General features: G+C 48.1%; 1 protein-coding gene and 1 pseudogene across 1 annotated transcript in view; both read right to left on the bottom strand.

The window, feature by feature from the left end:
- Acat1 (Acetyl-CoA acetyltransferase 1) overlaps positions 1-25,023 on the bottom strand; it is a 436,280-nt gene that overhangs the window by 62,002 nt on the left and 349,255 nt on the right. The gene's annotated exons all lie outside the window — the stretch shown is intronic.
- Positions 15,810-23,452, bottom strand: LOC149359622 (uncharacterized; annotated as a pseudogene).

Raw genomic sequence — 25,023 nt, forward strand, 5'->3', positions numbered from 1 at the left:
ATATACTGCACCTTTATTTCCATCATAACAGCACCCCACCTGAACTTCCACCGTGGCCCCATTGTTGGTATGTTCGTGAAAGTGGGGTCGCAGCACGAGTTCATTACCGATGAAAAATTCTTTAGAAAGGCTGCAAGCGGGCTTTAAAATAAAGACAGGAAAGTTGAGGAAAAGAAAGGCGAAAAGGAACACTACATCGTGGTCATAGCAAGAAGACATATTTTCGTGTTTGTTGCCCGTGGTGGCGACGTGTTCCAAGCTTCCTGTTGTAGAGTGAGCATAAAACGCTTGCCGTGTGTCGCAATGTCGTTATAACACAACGCACCATTTCCTCTGACACCGGAACACTGACATCAAAAGGAGAATTTCACCGCTGGTTGCTACGGCTTGCAAGCGCACAATGACATTAAACAGTTTCGTGTACGGCACGCTTCGATGAGCTGATCGTTCAAACGTTTTGTCTTATTCGGTACATGAAAGGTAGAAGACACTGAACGTTAAGGCGTCCGGGAAGGTGTACAAAACACCGGGCGTGTCCACAGGATGCTCTGCGGTAGAGAGGTGCTCAGAGGCAGCGGTGAAGACAAGAAGAGAATGAGACACGAATGATTCCGCCATCTGAATGCATAGGGAACATCAAGCCGGAAAACCTTGCGCGCATCATATAGTGTACTTTGCAAAGGTGGGGACGAAGTTGGCCAACCGTGGGCGGTTCATACACCCCCGCGTGCGTCTGCTGTATAAACGCGGGCTTCAACAAAGCATTCTGGATGCCCGGGCGAAATCAAGACATTGGAGCGGACGTCTCTTGCACGTTACAATGACATGAGCACGGGCCTTGTAGTAGGACACGCAATTGGTGCCAATTATCCAGAATTACTGGATACAATATTAGCAACCATTCATGTGTAGTCTTCCGGCTGTCAGTTTTGATGATAGCGTGTAACGGGTGCCGAAAAGCACCCTCACGCGGTCCATCTCGTTCACTGAGCTTGAAACATGCAGTTTATATCTGGTTCAGCAAAATGGGCACAGCATACCACGTTATATTACACCGCTTACTTAATCATTCCACCATTAGAAAAATTTCAAGCGGAACATTAGTTCCAGAGCTAAGAAAATAAAAGAACAGTAGGGACCGGGGCAGATGAGGGCTGTCAGAACTGCAATACATACGCTTTGTTTCCTCAAGCGTGCGTAATGGTGTCCGTGTAATTAAAATCGCAATTGGTCGGCACTACGCGCCGCGTGATGTCTCCCTTTTCCCTGGTTTTATCTTTCGTGCTGTTCGCAATAATAGAGACCGCTGCCTTTTCGCACCGTCACCGAGGCTCCAACAGACTGTATGCAGTTACCTCCTTCAGGGTATTCGATACGTCAAATTATTGAGGCAGCAGCTCTGACTCGTCAGCATTGCCGCTGTCACCTGTCGTTTTAATCACTTGCGAAGCGCTAAGATGGCAACACACCCTGAACGCTGCCAGGGGCATAGACTTGAGGGCAATAACGCATCAACTTCCATCCACAAGAGGAACCACCCGGGGCCTCCCGCCCTGCGCGACCAAGATGGCGTCGAGAGCCGCAGAATTAAATTGCTGAGATAGAGAGACAGAAAGGAGGGAGAGAAAAAAGCGGGAAATGGTAGGTGATTGGACAGCGCATGCTGCTCGCAGCTAAATATGCCTCAGGTATGAGAAGGGAGGCATAGAGGACCTACCGCCAACTGTCCGCTCCCACTCTCTATCTCTGCGTGCCCCTGTCATGCCGGGAAACCCGCACGGATTCCAATTCTGCCGGCCGCTAACTTTCTTCTACGAGCGTCCCTTTTGACAAGCCCTGGTGCTGCGCCGCAAGGCACGCGCCCTAACGCTCCCTTGACAAGCCACGATGCTGCGCCGTACGGCAGCGGAGTCCTAAGGAGAAGCATCTGCAAGCAACACGCCTGGACCTGTCGCAAGAGGCCAGACAGCGAGGCGCCAGTTTTCCTTCTCTCCGGACGCCACCGCACGCGGCAAAATTTGAAGCAGTTGGCCCGCGCGATCGCTGATTGGTCCTTTCGGACTGCCGTCGAGTGCTGCCTTTGGATTGGCCAGTTCTGAGGGGCCACCGTTCCTCAGGCTATATAAGCCCCAACGCTGCAGCTTGGAAGTGTAGGGGGTGGTAGGGAGCGCGGCTTCGGCCACGAGGAGTATCTGTTCTCGCTTCGGCGAGCGCGGCTTCGGCCGCTTCTTTTTGAGCAGCGACCGCTTCGGCGGACGCAGTTGTTGCTGCGACGCGCGTCTTTTCTTTCATTTTTCTCTTTCCTCTGATCTTTTAACTCTCCTCTATCTGCACGTGGCAGCGGTGGTGGCTTGGCTAGAGCCAGTAGCAGGCCCGTGCAATTTCCTCTTCATCCTTCTCTCAGTCACAACAACAACAACAGCTTGGAAGTGTGTGATGGAGTGACCGAGTGACCGACCCACCATGAGTCGAGTGCTGCTCACGAGTGGAGTCGGATGGTGTGACGTGCTGGTATCTCGCTGATCGTCGCTGTGCGAGAACAGTCGCGTTGTGTAGCTCTCGGCCCCCGTGCCGATGTTGAACTATATTATTCCCTGTACATAATGTATAAAGCATTTTCTTAGTCTCACCGACGCCTGACTCGGAGTCTTCGCTACCGCTAAGAGAGCTGGCAACGCTCAGTCACGAAACGGGTGGCGAGCGCAACGGGACCACCTCTATGGCACAACACCCCTCAGCGAGAGTGGCATCAGCGATTTGTCATGCTTGGCCGCGACTTTAAGGACGCTAGATGTCCGAAAATCCCCTCAATCTTCCTCGCTCCTTATCTCCCTGCGGTTTGGCGCTGTGAGAGCGGTGACAAAAACGAAAAATTCAGGGTGCACTTTGTTGACCTAAAGTGCGGTGAGGCGAAAGCCTTAAGCGTGGTGTTGCTGCTTGTGTCACTGGTGTGTGGTTAAGCTTCGCTTCTAAGGGCGGAACGCGACAGCGTCTTGCAATGCTGCCAGGGAGTCCATTGAACGCCATCGCCCGTTCGGCTCTTGCTCGTCGGTAAATTGGTTTTTGAGGAAAGGAAATGTATCTGTCTCTCATATCTCGGTGGACACCTAAACGTCGTCGTAACGGGAAGGGAGGACGATGGGAATGAACGAAGACACCGTATTCACTAGACGCGCCTTTGTTCATTCCAAACCATTGAGCTGGCATGGCGGAGTGGTAGCGTGCTCGTCTCGCACTCCGGAGACCGGGGTTCGATTCCCGAGCTCGGCCAATTTCCTACTCGGTTTTATTTATTTATCTGGTCTGACTAGAAAGGTTAATTAGGCTAATTGGTTAAGTAAGCAATCAACTAAACTCATTCCCACTTACTTGGAGCATCATTATACGATCCCTTTAATTGGTTACATGGTTACTAGCCAAAGTACAATTGGCCCCGTTTGAAATTCGCGCACTGTGACGTCACGACCATTTCGACCAACTGAAAAGCGTGACATTTCTGTCGACAACTCCTGCTTACAACGATGAGGCATTAAAGGCTTCCGCCTTAAAACAGCATCCCTCCCTGGGCGAGGAACTGGTTCAGCCTCAGCACAGGGAGATACTCGGAGATACGAAATCTGTGAAGGCACCAAACCGCTAACCATCAGTAGGTCAGCTGTAATTCAAGGCAGCAATTACAGCGCATCAGCGTTCTGAAGGACGCATGGCATGCCATCGAAGACGAATCGAGCGAGAAAATAAAAAGAAGCTAAGGAAAGAGTGGTTTAGACGCTTTTTGATGCATTGGGAAGTTAGTGTTCATTTTGGCTCTTCGATGGAGGCTGTGTGCTCTCTACCGAGTGTTTTTCAAGTGTTGATCCCAGGCTTTATCGCTCTCTCTCCCGTAATCCGTGTTAAATACCGAATAACGACAATTGATGGCAACTTTGGAGCGTATTATTCTTGCGTAGTCATATCTTCGACGTGGAGTGAGCTCATCAATGAAATAAGGGCCAGTTACTGTTGATAATTATTGCTGATCATTGTTTGCTCTGAGCGGCAGCTGACAGCCTCAGTCGCGGTGTAGCGAGGTTCGCATTCCTCGCAATCATGGAAGAAGAGAGGGGTCAGAAGCGGTTATAAAACAAAAGATCACGGTCGGTGAACACTAGTATATGGCGAGCTGCTACAGCACTGGAAGGGCGAAAAGTGGGCGAGTTGGTGTCATCTTTGCCAAAACTAACCAGAGCGCAGTCTCTGCGGAAAAAGTTGGATGGCGGTCTTATGGCGACGCTTCGGTCTGCAGGCAGCGACGGCTGCGCTCCAAAGGTTATCCCAAAGCAGTAACAGAGTCGATAACGGGATTTTGGAGCGTCTTCTGGTGCCAAGTTTTCGTTTCGTTGCGAGTAGCCGTGGGTATCGGCTTGAACCGCCACGCGTATTTTCTACACCTTTCCACAGCTCTTTTCTCCTCCTCACAATTTCCCTCCAAATATACGGATAAGCCCATATGTACACTGAAGCAGGCATACATGACATGCAGCCTTCCGCCTTCTGTGTGTAAACCCTTTCCTGAAGCCCGTTCCATCCGTTGAGAAACGGATGGGCAGACATATATCGCTTCCGCATCCCCATACGGCACGCCTGATGTGACGTTGGAAGAGGCGCGCACCGCCCTGGACGAAATAGTGGCAGGTCACGATTCAGCCGAAACACATGCACAAAAGTCACTGCGGACGGCATCGTGCACGAAGGCTCCAAACGGGGACACCGGGCATTCCTCGCAAGCGGGCGCTAGAGGGAGACAACGTCTCTGGGTACGCGGAGTTGCCCTGATGCGACTAGTGCGGACGTTCTGAGTGCAATGGATGCTACTGATGTTGCGCGTGCTGCTTCTCTTTATGCGTTAACAAGCTGTCAGCTCAAAGAGCCGGCTCTCTCCGGCTAACTTAGAGCGCAGCCTTTTAAATGGGGTTGGAATTTGTGTCAAACTTGCTTTTAATTTGGCACCGAGGCTGCTGTAAAAAAACAAAAAAAAAACGGTTTATCTGCGCCCAGATGAGTTCATGTCGGTTGTGGTCCAACCTCTTTATGCGGCCTTTTAGGCCAAATGCTGTATTAGCATAAAAGATTGACCAAGCATACAAAGTCTAGAGCCGCTTTATTCCTCTATTTTCGTGAATCATTCCTTCTATGTCTTTTAAGCTATTTCTTATAGCAAATATGTCTACACTTAATGGAATGTATATATAGTTCACCAAAACCGGCAATATTGCCGCTAAGCCCACAAAGTGATCGTTCCGTTTTGGCGAACCTTTCTCTACTAATTTGCAGTGTCAGCTATCGTGAATACACACAAGTATTTTTCTCTTGGAAAGAAATAAACTCTTTAAATGAACGACAAGTCTTATGCTATGAGGCCATGTTAGTCTTGACGAGCTTATTTGTATTTTGATGGCGTCTGCAGAGAGCCAGGGCTATTGGGAGCGAGCTAGTTGGCAGACAGACAGCATTACGAGCCGACGATCCCATGAGATGATTAATCTGCTCAGCTGCGGCCATAGTAAAGTGCGCTTAGCGATGCAAGTATCTTTCCTTCCAGTAAATTTATCTTGCGAGCGCTTTGTTAATACATTTGTGAGTAAAGCAATACAGGCTGCTTATTTTGTGGTTAATGGTTTAGGGGGCTTTAACATCCAAAGACAACTCAGGCTATGGGGACGCCGTAGTGGAGGGCTCCGGAAATTCGACCACCTGGGGTTCTTTAACGTGCACTGACATCGCACAGCACACTGGCCTCTAGCATCTCGCCTCCATCGAAATGCCACCGCAGCGGCTTTTAAACGCGTGTTCTCTGCTCGGAACTACGACTCGACACCAAATTGCGGTTACCATGCAGTCTTAACACACCGTGAGTCCGCGACTTATATTTTGTGATTTAAATCTTCTGCATCTGTTGTTTAATGCTGTAACACCTTGCAGTTCTACGAATTCACTTGTGCAAAAAAATGCAGTGAACCGAAGGCATGAAAAACCTAGCAAAGGAAAGCTTATAAGCAAAGGTAGGTGGCGCTGAAATAAAGTTTGTATACATTAATTTCTGCACAGTTTTGCACATAACATCATGCGTAGAGCAACTATACTTGTATGTAAACAACAGTGATTGTTTACGCTGACTAATCGGCGTAGTTATTAGTCTGCACTTGCTGTAGAAAGAGCTTTGATCTTAAGGGACACCGTAGAGCGGCACACTCCGGATTCATTTCAACCACTTAAATTATTTTCTTTGCGCCTAAATTTCAGCACACATGTGTCTTTGGATTTCGCCTTCCTGAAAATGCGGCCGCTACGGAGTGCACTACTTTAGCCTCACGCATAGAGCCGATCGCCATAGGCACTGAACACAGTAGTAGATGTGGCTGTCAGACTATAGGATGACGACAAACGCAGCATTTTGTTCGTCACTCACTAACATCTACCAGCGACCCCCAAGGCGTGTACCACGTACTTGGCCACAAAGCATCGGCACAGCCCTCGGCTATGCTCCGGCCGGTCATTGACACCATCCGGACAGCATTCATAACGGAAGAGCCTGCCTTCATCCCCCGTCATCCGCTTATTCGCATCAAAGCATTGAACCGCTGCCTTTGAGGGACGTGTCCTCGTTCTGCTATCATGCGTTGGTTCGACTGCGTGAAGCCCTTCGCAAGCGCTGACTGCATGCACCTTCTCCGCCGGCCCGAGATCACCGTGCAGACACTTCGACGAGCCACAAATATAGTATGTATACATACCTTTAAAAGTTTTCGTCATCCTTCCTCACAGTGAAAAAGTGGAAACGTTGGTAATACCCAACTCCCACAAGATCACTAATCATTACCATTGCATTACCATTATCATTATCATTACCGCATTATAATTATCATTACCGCATTACCAAGGACTAGAAAACCACTTTTCCTTGGTGAAGTCTTAACACCAAAACCCATTTGAAAAACATCCCAATCATGCGTGAGAGAGAGAAGAACAGAGTTTGGGGACTGGGTATAGGCTGCAGGGGTCCGTTTCGGCACACAAAAGTGCTGACTATAATAAAATCCGCCTTAGAAAGCCCCACATACAGCTGTAGCGACGAAAAGAGACATTGATGCTCATCAACGTGACAAGGAAAGCGACGACGTCAGCCACAGTCTGGTGAGAGCAGGCGCAGCGCTGTAAAGTGGAAACAAATTGTGCTGCGCCAAGTCCTACGTTGAGCACTTGTGCTGGTGTAATGCCACACGTCCAGAGCTAGGAGGGAGAGCTGCGCTTATCTTTTCCTCGTCGCAACTCGCTGCGGGAAAAACTAGCGTAATCTTCCTTCTGACATAGCTCACTGAACACGTGAACTTTCTCAAAATTGCCTACAGGGAAAGGCGGCACTGCTGTAGATTATCTGCCGCAGGCATGTCGGGAAGTGTTTGCTTTGCATACGGCTGATCTATAAGATTTGGCAGAAAACGAGGGCTCAGCTTAATTTAAGGACAACGCAGTGTGCGATGGAAAGAAAAAAATTACCGACGATTACGTTACTTTCTAATGCGAAATTTGAGCGCAGCAAATAAGCTGTTTCACCTTTTCGATAGATTGAGGCAAAGAAATCGAGCAACACATGTATGCGCTATCACAGAATTTTTTTTTTATTTTTCACACGTATTCCTTTAACAAAGACTCCACTAACAGTTCTTGACAGTCATGAAGGAAGCTTTGTGGTCGGAGAAATAGACTGATATATGTTCGACTTGGTACACCAATGCTTGATTCTCAAAGACGAGATCTATACAAGTGCCTCGCGAGGTTGTCACAGCCGTGGGACGCGTTACGAGCGAGAGGAACGGGATGTTCTCCCGCATAAGTGTTAGGAAATTGCTGTTTGTCTTTATGTCAACATTAAAGTCTCCCACTACTAACATCGGTGTGGATCGATGGACGGTTAATGCGAGTTGCAGGAAGTGCACGACGTCTTTCGTGAGTGCGGTAGGGGCGAAGTAGGCAGCTACTACCAGCAAGCCGTTGGGCAACTTTGCGGCGCACAGTTCGCCAACTTCATGTGACGTGCCAGACATTTCGACTGGTATTGCAGAGAGACCTGTGCGCAAGTAGATAGCGACTCCCGCCGCTCTGTTGTGGTCTCTGCGAGCACCACAGCAGTATAGGAAATCTATGATTTCGAGAGGCTCTTCGGGATCCATCCAGGTTTCAGCAAAGCAAAGTACAGAGGAATGGCGCAGAATGTGATCGTGGTGTACGTCCTTGGCATGTGCGGCAAGGGAGCGTACGTTAAGAATGTGGTTGTGAATGATGAATCAAGTGCTGCCAGCGAATAACGCGTCCATCGGCTGTCTGCGTGTGTTACTGATGTGTGGTTAACATATTAAGCTTCGCCTGTAAGAGTGGAACGCGACAGCGTCTTGCAACGCTGCCAGGGAGTCCACAGAACGCCATCGCCAATTCTGCTGTACGCCTTGCTGGACGGTAAATTTATTTTTTTGAGGAAAGGAAATGTATCTCTCTCGCATATCTGGGTGGACACCTGCACCTCACCGTAAGGGAAAGGGGGAAGATTGGAGTGAACGAAGACGCCGTATTAGCTAGACGCGCATTTGTTCATTCCAAACCATTCAGCTGGCATTACGGAGTGGCTAGCGTGCTCGTATCGCACTCCGGAGACCCTGGTTCGATTCCCCAACTCGACCAATTTCGTTCTCGGTTTTATTGATTTATGCGGTCTAACTAGAAAGGTTAATTAGGCTATTTCATATTTATATTATTGTATTTCTATCCATCGTGTTCTGTCATTAACCTGTCAATTGTTGGAACTGTCTAGGATGTTCGACGCAACGTATATGAAACGAGCAACGTTTTACTGAGTGGGGAAGTGCGTGGTGGTGGAGGGAACGCGGCTTCGTACTTATCTGTTTTTTTCAGCAGCGTCTCCTTCCGCGGACGCTGTTGTCGCTGCGGCGCGCGTCTTTCTTTCTTTTCTTTTCTTCTGACCTCTTCATTCTCCTCTATATTAATTAGTCTATTTGATTAATTAAGCAATTAACTAAACTCAGTCCAACTTAGTTGCAGCATCACTATACGATCCCTTTGATTGGTTGCATGGTTACTAGCCAAAGTACAATTGGCCCCATTTGAAATTCGCGCACTGTGACGTCACGAGCATTTCTACCAATTGAAAAGCGTGACATTGGGGGCGGAGCTGGTTACGAGGCCGACGCCGACGCCGACGCCGACGCCGACGCGAAACCCAGGAACGGACGCCAAAGAGCTGCGCTCTAAAATGATAGGTGCAACGTTATGAGATCGGAAGCGGGAGGAGGGAGTGAGGAAGAAATGGGCTTGGGATGGGCATGTAATGCGAAGGCAAGATAACCGCTGGTCCTTAAGGGTAACAGAGTGGATTCCAAGAGAAGGCAAACGTAGCAGGGGGCGGCAGAAAGTTGGGTGGGAGAGGATTAATTGGAGAGACATGGGAAAGGCCTCTGCCCTGCAGTGGGCGTTGTCAGGCTGATGATGATGATGATGATAAAACATGGATTCAATTGGTATAATACGACTTTTCTCGTAGCAAACCTTCTGGGAATGCATTGTTGAATTCAATACAGGCCAAATATCAAATATTTAATTGCAATTAATTTAACAGGATAGTAATAATCGTATGATCTATATAATTTACTCTGTGCACCGTGTGGACCATCGCGGCGAAAAAATATTTAAAGCCGAATCTATATTTTCAGGCAAACACTATTGAAGACATGCATATACGACGTTCCCTTTCGCACTGCCATTTTCATTGTGGATTGAGTGCTTTCAACGAAAGCCACCAGGAATGTGCCACCCCGTTTTCCATTGAAAGTAATTTTAAGGAGCTGTATTACTGCGCTGTGTGGAAGAGAAGGTATTTTTGCTGTAGAGTTCCGTAGTGCGAACTGGTAAACGAGAGAGCGAGAGATAGAGGAAGAAAGGGGAAAGCAGTGTCGAGCAGTGGATGAGCACATGTGTACTCAGCAAGCGGCTTTTAAAGCTAACAAGCAAGCTTAATTTATTCTGCAGCGATAACTGTCACATGGCCTTGTTATGGAACGCAAGCTCGCCACTAGACGCTCACTTGATCTGTTGGGCCTTTTGATTCTACAAACACACAATTTACTCGATCAGTTATAATTTGTTTAAGTTTCCGAATGGAAAAAGTCCAGGGTTTACGCGATACACTGTGGGTTGAATGCCACAGTTCGGGACGTGCCGATTACATGAACGCTTCAAACATAACAATTTTATCTGCGCGTAGCTGTGCTTCATTTCGTTTGAGCGTTGCCGCTGCATCTCCGGCAGACTACTGCGTTATTCTGTATGAGAGACTGCAAAAACCGCGGGAAGTAATCGTGGTCTGAAACTAAATATCCGTAGAGCATGCCATTCTTCCCGGAAAGAAGGGTATTAATACCGTTCTACCCGGCCTATCCACAAATACGCTTAGAAACAAGCGAACGCTAGGAAACAATGAACTAGCACTCTGTGCTAAGAAGTGACGCTCTCATCCGCTGGGCGCAGTGCAAACGATAGGACGTCTGAAGCGCGTTCGTGTGCACTGTACGGAACGATCAACACGAAACCATTCGCGGCAGGCTTCTACATGAGCCAGATAGGAAGGCATCTTCGCGTGCTGTTCACGCGACGAATAACTGAACGCCCTCAATGTACGCAGAGAACGAGATAAGCGGGAGGGAGAAAGATAATTGCCGCTTCTGTTCTCCCGGCTTTGGCCGGCCTGCAAGCTTCAAAATAATACCCACAAATATAAAATGTGGATGGAAGAATTGAGAAATTGAGGGAGAGAGAGGCGTGTAATCTTGGCCCGTGTTGCACCACAGAGGCCTCCAATGCCGAATGCCACACCCTGTGCTATCCCGCGGCCCTGTGTACAGTTCCGTCAGCTTACCAAAGCCGTACAGCCAAAAATGGCGGCAGTAGTGCCGATGCACTGCGCCCCCTGTAGGAACGCCGGCGAAATAAGAGTGCCGCTACGCGGTTCATTAATTACAGGTTCAACCAACCATTCGATGTCCGGTAGGCTGATCATCACGCTCCCACTTAAGCCGGGCGGCCGGGTGCCGACTGAAAGAAGCGCATTGCGCTGCTGACCATCGGGTCGGCTATCTTTTCATTGTTGTCGCCGTCGATGCCCAAGACGTGTTGCCACTCACTTCATTGGGAGGTAACTGAAATGTTTGTAACCGGTGCCCCAATTAGCGAGGGTGCGGTAAAGGGTTCGGGATGGCTCTCGCACCAATTTTGTGTGTGTGTGTGTGTGTGTGTGTGCGTGCGCGCGTGCGTGCGTGCGTGTGTGTGTGTGTGCGTGTGCGTGTGCGTGTGCGTGTGCGTGTGCGTGTGTGTGTGCGTGTGTGTGTGTGTGTGTGCGTGTGTGTGTGTGTGTGTGTGTGTGTGCAGCCGCGCGCGCTTTAGTGCCCTCCTTATTTGTGTACTCCATGTTCTCGCCTAGCTAGAACCATGCTTACAACTTCGAAATCACGTGGCGGGGATACTGCGGATGTGGACATCAGTAAGTGCAACAGCGTAGCATTTCATTTTTTCTCTTGGAGTTTTGTCAGTGATAGTTTGAAGGTAGTTCTAATAAGCATTGTAAAATGGATGGATGGCTAGCTGAGCCCCTGGGTGGTGCCTCTATCCCTGGACCAAAGAGGTGCCGGCCGCAGCCTCAAAGTGGTACACCAGACGTGACTTCCCAGAGGCTGCATTGGTCGGTCATCCGCTCCTCCCGCTAGGTTGGGGTGGATTTGGGAATGATTGAGGCAGTAGAGATCGTCTTGCACTGGCAGGTCATGTGAAGAAGGGCGGACAAATATAGAAATGGGAGCTACAGCTTCCTTCTAGCCAGGAAGCCCTCCAGTTGAAAGTGGAAAATAAACTTATTGACTTATTGACTTATCTAAAGGAAATTCACGCAGCTCACACGTGGAGTTATTAATAAGCAGGAAGCAATCCACCAGGGGAGGGTTTTGGCTTGACAGATCTGACACCGATAAGTTGACCACAAGGAAGTTTTGTTTGGTGCACGGCATCAAGTTAAAAAAATTAATGAGTGATGTTATGCGCCACTTCATTTATTCTGTCTCAGAAACTGTCGAGCTGTAATTAAGTGCGACTAATCATTTCGGTTTGAGAAGTAAGCATAGTAGTGCATGACATGGATCTTACTGGGGGTGTACGGAGGACTCTCTTTGGAATGAACGGCGTCGCGGTTGCAATAATTTGTTACTGAAAACTCTCACCGTCGCCTCATTGACAATGAGTATGTTATACGTGCCGTCAAAGCAGGGAGTTTTCGAGAAAGTTTCATCACGAGAGCGATGTTCCATGTAGACCTTAGAGTGGACTGGACCGTCACGCGGTGCTGGGAAAGAGTAAGGGGAAAAGCTATCGCTGTTAGGTTGCTCAGTGAGAGAGGGGAAACTGTGGGAATCTTTGATCAATTGGCTGGAAATGAGCTACAGTTGGCCTGCTAGTTTTAATTCAGCCTCCTGTTCCCTCTCTTCTTTTGAATCTACTATTATATCAGCTGATAGCAAAACTGCCGAATTTTAATCCATGTATCTGATATGAGATTTAACTGGTCGATTACGACGTTTTATTGTCTCCTGGTTTTGCGCTCAGCTTAGTTAAATTTGTCTCCACAAAGACTACGTCCTTTCAAGGAGGATATCCTCCTAGAGACCCCTATGGAGTCCCCCCCCCCCCCCCCCCCCCACGTTCTCCTCCCTTAATCTACCCCTGAAGGGCGAAAAGGCATCTGTACAGCCTCGACAAACACTGTCAGCGCACCACATCTCTTGTAAGGACGTGATCTTTGACGTATACGCCGTGCGTCCGCCGCGGAATGCTTCGCTCTCGTCGCAACCGGTTCGCGCGTCAAAGGAAGCGGGACACCGTGGCGGCAAGCGTCGCCAAAGGGTCACCGCTGCCGCGACAAAAGAGAACAGCGCGCAACAACGCTGATAGGACACGCGGCCTCGCGACCTGAGCGATGTTCAGCTGCTGTTCGGTGCTCGCCTGCTCTTTAGCGGGGACCCGGGGTACGCAGGGGACGTCACAGGAAGCATCTGCAGAGCATCTGCGCAAACAGCTGCTGCTTCTGCTGCTTAGATGACCTCGTTGATGGTGTAAAGACATACCACGAGAACACAGCTTATTCGCTGGAGCATTGATTCAGTGCAACACATTAATACTAATAACAGTTTGCTGGGCTCTTTTCAAAGATGCATAGATTCAGAAGTGCCTCTTTATCCTCAGGTAGGTGCTGTAATTGGTCGTCTTTATATGCAGCCTAAGGTCATTAAACATATATTATGTTGATGGCTGGCAGCTTCAATGCCGTTGGTGGCAACGGCCGGACCTCACAGGCTGAGTAAAACTTGAGTAGCGCCTTGACCTGATTCGCTGCGCCGAGTTGAATACAGCGTCAATGTGCGACTCAGTTTAACTGCTCATTTATACTTTAATAATATTCGTATGTTCAATAAGCCGTATTCAAATACCTGTCCACTGTGTGGGGCCAGGCTGACAGAACGCTTTCTATGGAAGAGAAAAAATGACTGGCGGTTTAGCACTGTGAAGCACGAAAAATTGTGCGAAAGCACAATTTTTGACAGATGGATACCAGCGCTACGTACCTGATTGAAAGCACGATTAAGGTGTCCATTGACCCTGGGAATCAGTTATGCGTGTCTTTAGCTTTTTATTGTCAATGGCAATGTACGCCTGCGGCCTATGCCCCAGTGTCGAGTCACGTCCAACATTCTCGGAGAAAAATTGGAATATTGGAAAGCTGTGAGGTAGTGTTGTGAAAATATTGAAGGTAATAGCCAATTCTTCCGATGTGCAGCAAAAGTTTTCTTTTAAATTGTTTCCATAGCGAACATCGAGCAGTTAGGACTGCCACAGAAAACCAATGGGGAAAGCTTTTGACGATAGCAAAAACACTAATAGCAAAAACAATGCAGACTGACGATGGGGTCTGCTTTCTGGCTTTATGCGTGCATGCCTTCCAACTGGCATTCGCAAAATGCAATGAGAGCTTCCTATATGCTGGTAATATTTATGTACACTGGGTTAGTTGGCAGTCGCCCTTTCCATGGCTCGTAATGCAATGCAAAGTTCACTGCATTGTGTTTGAGTACGATAAAAAGTAGAAGTCTTTTACTGCGACACCGAAGAAAATTCGCGGACGCACCAAGCCTTTCTCCGCGGTACATTGCTGCAATAGCCGCGTACAAATACAGAGGGAAAGACTACTGTCTAAGACAAGGCGCGTAACCTGGGCTTGTTTCCTCATGGGGTCAAAGGTTGCGCACAAAAGAGGAGGGGGTAAATACTAAGCGGTGAATGTCCAACAAGACCACATCCAGGCCTCCTTTGATACCCTCTTGGAGAGTTGGTTTAGCGGCTACGTTCTCCGGACAGCCCCAGCTACATTTGGCGATAACTTAATGTGAACATGTGAGCAGTGCCGTCAATGTCACTGCACGTGATCACGTAGTACGAGCTGCGTTCGCCGAACCAGGCCTTATCGCCCTATGTCACGCGTGCAGTCCGGCCCTTGCGGCTGGGGCGTTTTAGACGAGTATTCTGCCCGCGTTGTGCCGCTAATGTCAGAGGAAGAACAAATTAAAGCGAAATAAAAAAGGCTGACCAAAGGCCCTAAAGACACGGAAGGATTCAGCCAGAAGGAAGCGTTGCGGTTGCCACAGAGAGAAGATAGGACGATGGAAGTGAGCGTAAGTAGCCACAGTTTCGGAGACCGCAAGACGTAGGGGCCCGAAGAAACTCCTGTCAGGCACTCACTTCAAGCAGTGCTCATTACATACGTGGGCGCAATCGCGTCGATGACACCATTTGATAGCGCTGCCGACGCCATGGGCGACGCGAGTCTTCACCGCAGCCGACTGTAGGAGACGTCAAGTAAGCCGACACAATCCATTCGTTTATCCGCTCGTCGTCCGTTGCTGACGCGGCGCCGAGATCACCGAGATTTTGGCCGCAATTGCCGCGTTTATCGCAGCAGCGACCGTTAGTATGGCGTCTGTCGCGCCGACTGTTGTGGAATGAATCGAGTCCCTGCACCTCTACTGAAGGCGCTATATATTTCAGCTCACGCCTCATTACTGCGTATGGTAACTAGCTATTAGCGCGTTTATCAGAAGGGTGGTGTTTCTCATTCCTCGGCGAACGCCACTTTTTTTTCTTCAAATTAACCACATTGTTGTTGCCAAATATACGCGGACACTTGGACTGAAATGGTTCCAGCGGCCGAGTAATCGAAAAATGGTTTGCCTTGAAAAGTGTAATCCTGTGATATTTCGCATTACCGCTATATGGCGACATTACTTCGCTTGTTCTTTTAACGGCGAAAGCCGTTGCCCATCGATTTTTAAATACAAAGTGGCGTGCATAGGCTCACAGAACCAAGACAATAATAATCATTGCAACATATGCCTGTAGAAAGTCGTCACCGCTAAGGCTTTAGCTGGCAGTTTCCAAAACTCTGTGCTGCAGCTGCCCTATAGTTGGAGATGTGGCGAGCCAGATGTAAATTCTCACCTAATTTTAACATGCCAGGCAAGGAGTCAGCGTTTAATTCATTTCTTTTTCCCGAGTTACACCACAGAATAATCGTTCGAATACTTCGGGGAACGATAACGCAAACTTAAGTAACCTTAATATGGAATTATTCAGCGCGTATTTCATTCCGCGAAAGAAGACTATAAAACCAGCCTTTGAAATTTAATGTCCACATGTACATGCAACAGATTCCAAGCTTGCTATATTCTCGAGGACAAATACAAAGGCTAAATATTATGCACTGAAAGCCAAACTGACAGGATGAGAGAGTGCAAAAAAGTCAATTAACGAAGATTCGTGCTGAAAACCACGGAAATCTCGGATATGTTCCTTTAGAGTATATTTACATCTTTAGCATTTCAAAATACAGTAATTAACCACACAAAAGGTTCGAACACACACAGACGCTCACTCTTTTTGAAAGTGGCCATGATCGCGCACGTTAAAGTAAATAGGGTACAAGCTGGCACTTCACTAGGTCGCAGTACTGCTTCCAGTATTCTCCGTATTTTGCCGAGCACTTTTCCTCGTCCCTGTAGCTTCTGTGCACGAGCAGTCCGACTAGGTAGAGAACGTACAGGTACGGCACAATGCTCGAAGCTCCGGAGGGCAGGACCCAACAGAGAGCGCCGAGAATCTCGAACACGTAGTTCACGTGACGACTCAGCGACCAGAATCCAGACGCCAGGAGTAAGTTGGTCCTCTGCTTGCCACTTGAGTCCCGATACGAGGCCTGGATTAGTTTCGGTTGAGATCCCCAGATGGTGCACTTTCCATTCGTGGCCCTCACGACCTGCCTCTGGCAGTCCGTCCAGTAGTTCAGGCCTATCATGAAGACCCCCATGATGAAAATGATGGCTGCTTGCAGTGGGCTAGAATCAGGACTGTTCTCGACCATGTAAAGACTCGGGATCGAGTACCAGAGAGTCAGGAAGCAGATGCAACCCCAACATATGTAGTACCGTGAAAAAAAAAGAAAGATATGGATATTAAGTAGATTGCAAATCGATAAATGCAACGTTCTGGTTACAATCGCATGTAAATGCAGGAGCTAAAAGAACATGTAAGTGGACAGCTAATCTGCCTTCAAGTAAAACTGACTGAGGCAGATGACACTGTTCTGCTGGTGCCGTTTGCGTTTCTCGTATGACAAACATTGGACGTGAGGCGCCTACTTCGAAATTGATGATTCTTTTTACGTCGCCTATCTTGAGCGTATTCGTCCTCCTATTACGCATCGGTATAGGTTTAGTTAGAGTTTTAGAAAATAGGTGTGACTAAAGTAAGCCTTCATAAAAATGAGGTTAAATGTTTTGAAAAAAAAGTTTAATTGTATAGCTATCAGGTACTAAAAGAGGTAACGCTTGTGCTTCGGCATTTTCTCGAAATTAAACTAGTTGGGACACGAAGGAAGCAGGTTCTGTTTTGTGTTCTAACGAAGCGTGGAGATAGATCACCTCGGAACAAAACGAAATGATATACTGCAGCAGTTAAAAAATGAGTTTGATTTAGGCCGACTGCAACGTTTTATGCTCTTCTTCGAGTATAAAAACCGCCACAAAGCACATGTGCGCACAAGACAGTAACGCATTAGCTGCCCCTCACCTGCTTCGACAGAGCGACAGTTGTGGCGGTTCTGTGTTTCGCAGCAGGCTACGAAGAAGGCAGTGCGCAACTATTTCGTAAGCTTTTCATTTACGAGCTGAGCGGTCGCATATGTTTCGAGCGGTCATCTCGAGGTCGATCCTCATAATAATAACTTACCTGCCCTGTCCACCATGATGTCGATGGTCTGCATGTAACCATCTTCCCACCAGTAGAACTTGGCGATGTATACTGTCTGCAGCACAGCCGTAGTTGCCATGGACCAATTCCAACCCGACGTCTCTACCTGGGCCTTCCAGCTGACCAGCACGAGCAGCTGCCAGATCATTCCAAACCGGCAGTTCGTCCATTGCTTGATGTCCAACCGCTCTCCGATGCGAGGGTACAGCTCCAAGCCCCACTAGAAGTCAAAAATAAAGCTACCCGTGGTTCCATGCTCTCCTGGGGATGATTTAAGTCTGCCCTTTATGTACAAAAGTACCGGAACGACGTAGGCGATGACCGTGAGAGAAACAGCGACTCCCGGCAGGTTTCTGTATATTGACCAGGCCCGTGCATCCTGCACTAGAAGGATGAAGGCGGCTATGGCCATAGTGATGACGTAGTACAGAAAACCTGTCTTCCGGTAGACTGGCCTGTGTCCTGTTAATGTTGGCGGCCCGTAGTAGACTTCTCCTGGTAGAACCAAAATAGATAGGCCGCTGTATGCGGTGAAGATAGCCAAGAAGACCCAGGTCTGTGGCGTTCCGGCGCCGTGTAGAGTCCAGGCGTCGTACCAGAATGACACAAATCCATGCTGGAGGGCTTCTGACACAGATGAACCGTAAGTGACTACGAAGGAGATGGCACACACTAGAAGGTTCGGCACAAAGACGATGAGGAACACGGGTATTTGCCTGTGCCAGAAGTAGTCCAGGGAAGACTCGCCGGTTACCTTCGGGCCTGCATAGCCAAAGAAGTAAAGGATATCTCTGAATATAGAAAGCGAAGATATATTTCGCTATTAACATGTACTTAGGTACGCAGCTCTTATGCAAAAACGGGGAAGAAAACTATGAAAAACAGCACGAAACACTGCATAACACGTGCTGATCAACAAATCAAATAAAATGGTACTAAGCACTTCCAAGTAAGGTACAAAATAAATTAAGATAAATGAAAAGCAATCAAAATTCAACGGGTTAGCACATCCTTGCAGTATTAATGAAGTGAATTCCAAGCTGTCCTTTGCTCTGAAAGAAGATTGAACAGGCATACGTATAGACAATGGTAGTAAGTGAAAGCAAAAAAATATATAAGAGGGGAAACATCAGCAGAGACAAATCACTCTTGAAAATGCTCAATCCTCCCATCGAAACCTCGAGTCAAATAAATGCTTCCTTTAAAGGGGCTGCGAAACACTGCTTGGGGCGATACCGGCTATACCTCAGGTGGGTTCTTTATGTCACACAGATGCTGACTTAAAAAGAATTACAGGAATCAATGCACAGGAACGGGAGTTATTCAGTGGAGAAATTTCAAAATACAAGCAAACAAAACGCTGCCCTCAACTCGATTTTGGCGGGGCTTCCCACTCCTATTTCGCTCTCCCAATGACGGCACCTGGCGCAACCAATCAAAACAGCCAGCCAGAGCACGTCGCGGAAGTTTGTACTCCATGGTTGCCTGCTCTCTGTAACTCGTTTTTGCTGAGACTGGCAGCGTCGTTTCCGTGCCAGAGCGCCCCTGATGGTGTATTTTTATTTTACTTGCTTTGCAGGGCTTTTATCTAAGACAAACAAGTTGTTTTTGTTGATCTAATATAAAACGCAGACAGGTGCAAAATGTGTCTATTTATTCACACAATTTGCAGTATATTTACTGTTTGTCCGATCATCAAGCTCGCGCCAGGTGATGTCATATCCGCTGCTAGAAACCCGCCACTGTGTGGCGACACCATCAGAGCCATGAAGTTGTTTTTGGGAGGACATTAAAATATTAAAAAACGGAATATACGCGGTATTACCGACGCTAATAGCACCATTATAACTCACTGTATGCAATCAACAGGCAAAACAGTTACCTAAGATTGTGTTTCTGGGCCCCTTTAACGGCGTATACCTAGCAATATATTCTTTTAGGCTGTCAAGCACTTAATGCTCTCGCAACTTTTATATATATATATATATATATATGATAGAAGCCATCAGCCACAGAAACCAAGGCACACAGAGGGTTTTTAATTAATTTATTTATTTTGCGGTCTTGATCAATTTAGAATATTACTCAGTAATATTCTAATTTGATCAACACCACAAAATAAATTAAAAATCCCCTGTGTCCCTTGATTTCTGTGGATGTTGGCTTCCTCATTAATAACGAGCCCCTCATTCCCCTTCCTTTGCTAGGTATATATATATATATATATATATATATATATATATATATATATATATATATATATATATATATATATATATCGCCTTGAAAGATATCGCCGCTCTTCAGAGCTGCCCAGCGAAGCTGATTTCTTGGCCTCTTGAAGCACCTCAGGAGAGAGTGAAGCGCGGCGAAGCTCGCCGGCAGCATCCGGCGATAAGCCATTGATGCCGACCACAGGCGGCATCTTATATTTAGGGACCCAATGGAGGCAGACCTTGCGCAAATTAGACCGCTGGTAATGACAAAGGAATCAAATAAAGAAAAATGCACCCATTAATTAGTTACTGGGCTTTTTCGACATCAAAAGAAAGAAAAATCATGGAACCAAGCTTTGGCACAAAGCTGCAAATCTTAGTTCACGACACAAATTACCCTCATATTTTTAGCACCAATGACACCGCTGCAGAACACGCGAAAATGCTATCGCGTATTTTGCTGCTACCTTAGCACGCAATGTTTGAGTGTGTTGTGGCGCGAACCTTTTGGATTCTAGTGCACGCATGTTTTTAACCCGCCTGGAATCGCGCACTAGTTCACCCGAAGTGTTTAAATATATGCTCTTGTGTGTCGGCATGTTCGTTTTGTGGCGGCAGCGTGGAGTGGCTTCCTTAAATGGGCGTCCGCAAAGAACAATGTTTCCAATGTTGCAGCGCCTCCGCACGCGCCTCTTTGAGCAAGCATGCGTGGACGCTCTGTCAACGAACGAGGCTGAGTTTTTGCGCAAATGGTCGACATACTTCATCGTCCTGCGCAGCGGTCGAGTGTCGGCCTCATTACTGCCCTATTGACGTGCTCAGTGTAGCGGCACGGCGCATGTGCTTGTATGATCAGACCTTTGAGTTCAGCCGTTTTGTTTTGTATTTTTGTTGCCATCGAAACAAATAAACTCTCTCCACGTTAATGACCGGCGTGTGTCCCTAAGGCCCCAGTTCGAGACAGCTGGTCTTCTAGAACACAGCCACAACGATGAGTTCGACGCTGTTCCCTCTGCCAAGGCCTCTCGACGCTACAGGCGACATTTTCGACAACTGGACTGTCTGGAAATGTGATTTCGAACTTTTTGCAACTGCGACGAAGCTGAATGAACAACCCGAAGATGTTCAGGCCGCTACTTTTTTGATGGCTATTGGCGAAGAGGCAAGGCGTACATTCCGTACCTTCAAGTTTGAAAAAGAGGAGCAGAAAAAGGATTTTTAAAGTCTTTAATCCTGAAGTTTGAAGAGTATTACAAACCGGCCACAAACCTCACGTTCAACGAGTTCCGGTTTGGTTCCAGGAACCAGCGGGATGGCGAGTCATTCAACGATTGGCTCATAGAGCTCAGGACTCTCGCGAGGCCATGCGAATTTGGAGAACTTGAGGACAGGCTTCTAAGTAGCCGAATAATCCTCGGTATGAGAGACAAGGAATTGCAGCAAAGACACATCTCAGAAAATCCATCCTATACCAAAACAGTAGAAATCTGTCGTGCTAAGAAACAGAGTAAAGAGCAGTTCGCGCAGATCTAAGCAACAACCGTCCCATCTCTGCGCCAGAAAGAAGCATAGACGCGGTAAAAGCAAAGACGACCTTATGTTCAAGATGTGGCTTACAACAGCACAAAACCGGAAGGTGTCCCGCATTAGGAAGGCTTTGCAACAAATGTAACGACCGAAATCATTTTGCGAGTGTGTGCCGCACATCCCGCTCGAAAGCGCCGCCAGAAGGACGGCGCATACGGCAAGTAGAAATCGCCGAGGACGAAGAATATTTTCTTCAAACGTTGGAAGTTCATGCAGTAGCCAGCGACGAGCACTGGTCAGCAACGGTAAATGTTGCCGGTGTCGCAGTGAAATGTAAGATAGACACCGGAGCCAACTGTTCTGTCATGCCAGAAACGATCTTTCGAAAGGTAGCAACAGCGCCAGCGCAAAATTGCTCGGCTACATTACGTACGTTTTTTGGCCTCACAAAAAAAAGGCTATCGCGAAGATAAACCTTCTCGCCTCTAACAAGACGCAAAGTACAGAAGTAACATTCTTCGTTGTTCTTCAAAATGTGCCAGTTACGTTGAGCGGAGATGCTGCTGAGCGATTGGGCCTGATAAAACGCATAAATGCGGTCGACGCAGAATACTCTCGGGACTTCGTAAAGGAATTTGAAGACGTCTTTCAAGGCCTAGGACAACTTAAGAGTATCACCTATCGCCTGCAGCTGAAGCCCGAAGCACGAGCCACCGTAAAACCAGCAAGATTAATTGCTGTTGCCCTGCAAGAGCCCGTGAAAGCAAAACTAGATGAGATGGAACACGACGGCGTCATTGCAAAAGTGACAGAGCCGTGCTCTTGGTCCAGTTATATGGTTGTAATGCAGAAAAATGGAAAGGTGCGCGTATGCTTGAACCCTTCAGATTTAAACTAGGCGATTCTAAGAGAACACTACCACATGCCTACTTTGGAAGACGTACTACCGCGGCTGCAAGGAGCCAAATATTTTCCCACCCTCGATGCGGCGTCAGGGTTTTGGCAAATCACCCTTGATGAAGAAAGTTCGCGTGTTTGCACCATGAGCACTCCCTTCGGAAGGTACAGGCTTCTGCGGATGCCATTCGGCATCACATCGGCACCAGAGGTTCTCCAACGCGCAATGCACGAGGTGGTTGGAGGGTTGGTAGGCGTAGCTGTCGTGATGGATGACATACTGGTCTGGTTGACCTCAAGGAAAGAACACGACAGGAACCTCGCCGCTTTGCTTGAACGCTGCAGACAACACAACCTAAAGCTTAATAAAAAAAAATTGTCAACTTTTGCAGTCCAGAGTACGCTACATGGGCCACATCCTCACCACAGAAGGACTTTCCTTGGACCCTGGCAGAGTGCAAGACACCATGCAAGTGCCAGAGCCAGAGAACCGTAAGCAGCTGCAGGTATTCCTTGGTATGATAAACTTCGTATCGCGGTTCATCCCGAATCTAACCGTTACATCCGCGCCTCTTCGAGAGCTACTGAATAAAGACGTCGCATGGACGTGGACAGAAGTACAGGAAAGCAGTTTCCAAAGGTTGAGAGATTGCCTTGTCACAGCGCCAGTCCTGGCATACTTTGACCAATCAAAGCCTGTAAAGTTGTCTGTGGACGCGAGCCAGTACGGTGTTGGCGCAGTGATTTTACAAGACAACCATCACATAGCCTATTCGTCCCGCTCCTTAACTGACGCGCAGCAACGGTACGCACAAATTGAAAAAGAGGCACCAGCCATTGTTCATGGCTGTATGAAGTTCAGGGACTACATACTCGGGCAACCAGAGGTCACAGTAGAATCCGACCATAGGCCACTTGAATCAATTTTCAAGAAGCCGCTTTGCGACTGCCCTCTCCGCCTTCAACGCATGAGGCTGGTGCTTCAAAAGTTCCCAATCAGGGTGATCTATACACCTGGAAAAGAAGTCGCTTTGACCGACGCCCTGTCGCGCTTTCCGTGTAAAACTGAGCTGGTGGGCGAAACGGAGCAATTTCACGTCAACGTTATTTCTACGCTGCCTATTTCAGATCAACAGCTCCTGAACATCAAGCATGGGACCAATAACGACGCCCTCATGACCGAGCTATGCCGTTATGCAAGCACAGAGTGGCCATAAAGCAAGCAAGAACTGCCGGATGCCTTAAAGGCCTACTGGAGCTACCACGATGAGCTGCACGTCAAGGATGGGCTGCTTCTCAGAAGCAACAAGCTTGTCATTCCTCCAGCCATGCGCAGAGAAGTTCTTGGCCTGCTGCACACTGCACATTGTGGCGAAGATGAAATGGAGGCGAGAGCCAGACAGGTAATGTACTGGCCAAACATGAACGCGGACATAGCTGTTGTAGCGAAGTCATGCACCATTTGCGACAAGTACAAAAAGAGAAATGCAAAACTGCCCATGCTTAGCCATGAGTTACCAAATTTGCCGTGGCAAATTGTCGGTGCCGACCTTTTCCACCACTAAGGCAATGAGTACCTCATACTTGTAGACGCTTACTCGTTTTTCTTCGAGATTCAAACGCCTAATCGGACATCCGCTGCTGCTGTACGTAATCGATGCAAGTGCGGAAATATTCGCGACGCATGGCATCCCAGCCAAGTTGTGTAGTGATAATGGCTCTCCCTTCAGCAGTGCAAACTTCCAATCTTTTACGAGTCGGGAAAAGATTGAAACCACGCCCCTTTTACGAGGGGGGCGTGGAACCGGCGAAATGTCAGTGCTGTGATTCACACGTTTACTTCTACTGACGCAGGCCGTCCTGTTAACTAGGCATGACAGTGGCTGCCTGGACGCTTCATTCCCGAAGAAAAGTGGCTTTCATCACTGGGCGATGGCGTTCTGTGGACTCCCTGGCAGCGTTGCAAGACGCTGTCGCGTTCCACTCTTAGAGGCGAAGCTTAACATCTCAACCACACATCAGTGACACAAGCAGCAACACCGGGCACTCGCCTCACCGCACTTTAGGTCAACAAAGTGCCCCCCTGAATTTTTACTTAATGTCGAGCGAAGTTTGGAAAATGTGCGTTTGAACAAGGCCAGGCAATGGCCGTTATGAAAACAAAAATGTTAGGGGAAGTTATTTTCTGAATAAACATAAAATGCCTCAGATTATCAAAATGACTGATATCATATTGTTCGCAGTTTTATCTCACTATTCTTTGTGTGGCACGCTATGTCGAAACGTTCCGGAAAGATGTGTAGCCGTGGCCTGTGATCGTGGTTAGTTACAAGCGTGCGTCTTAAATAGCACAGACCACTTTGCGAGGCGCAGTGGTAAGATTTTCCCTGAAAATGAGCTTGAATAGAAAATCCGCGAGAGTGCCTGCATTCATCGCACGTTATTCAGCTCCGCTCAGAGTCTATGCTTCTACGCGGATCAGATTCACAGGATGTCATGCGCAGGTACTACTACGCTCCATTCTTTTGCAGGCTGCAAGCACTGTACAAGCCCGGCGAAGCTTTTTCGAGGGACTATGTAATTGCGAGGCCTGCAACATCGCGTTGCGACACCCCGTGTTACTGGCGAAATTTACAAAGCTATGGAGAACTCATGTTTAGCAGACGGCGCGTCGTTCTTCACTAAATGTTTCTTCAAGAAAGTACAAACATTCCTTGAACTTCCGCGGCAAGCGGTGCGATGCGCTCCCCTGGAGTTGCTGCTGCATATCCGCCTTTAGCTGAACGTAGCACCTGCCGGTTTGGTGCCGAAAAGAATAATGAAACGAAGCAGGCCGCAGCTCAGTGATCCGTGTTTGCGAACACTTCCCGCGCAGGTGTGTTGCGCACAGGCGACACACCCTACGATCCTAACACGCTGGGCGCCGCCGCGGTGGTAG

Source organism: Amblyomma mixtum, chromosome 2, assembly GCF_055824585.1.
Source record: "Amblyomma mixtum isolate Tamu chromosome 2, ASM5582458v1, whole genome shotgun sequence".
Classification (NCBI taxonomy): domain Eukaryota; kingdom Metazoa; phylum Arthropoda; class Arachnida; order Ixodida; family Ixodidae; genus Amblyomma; species Amblyomma mixtum.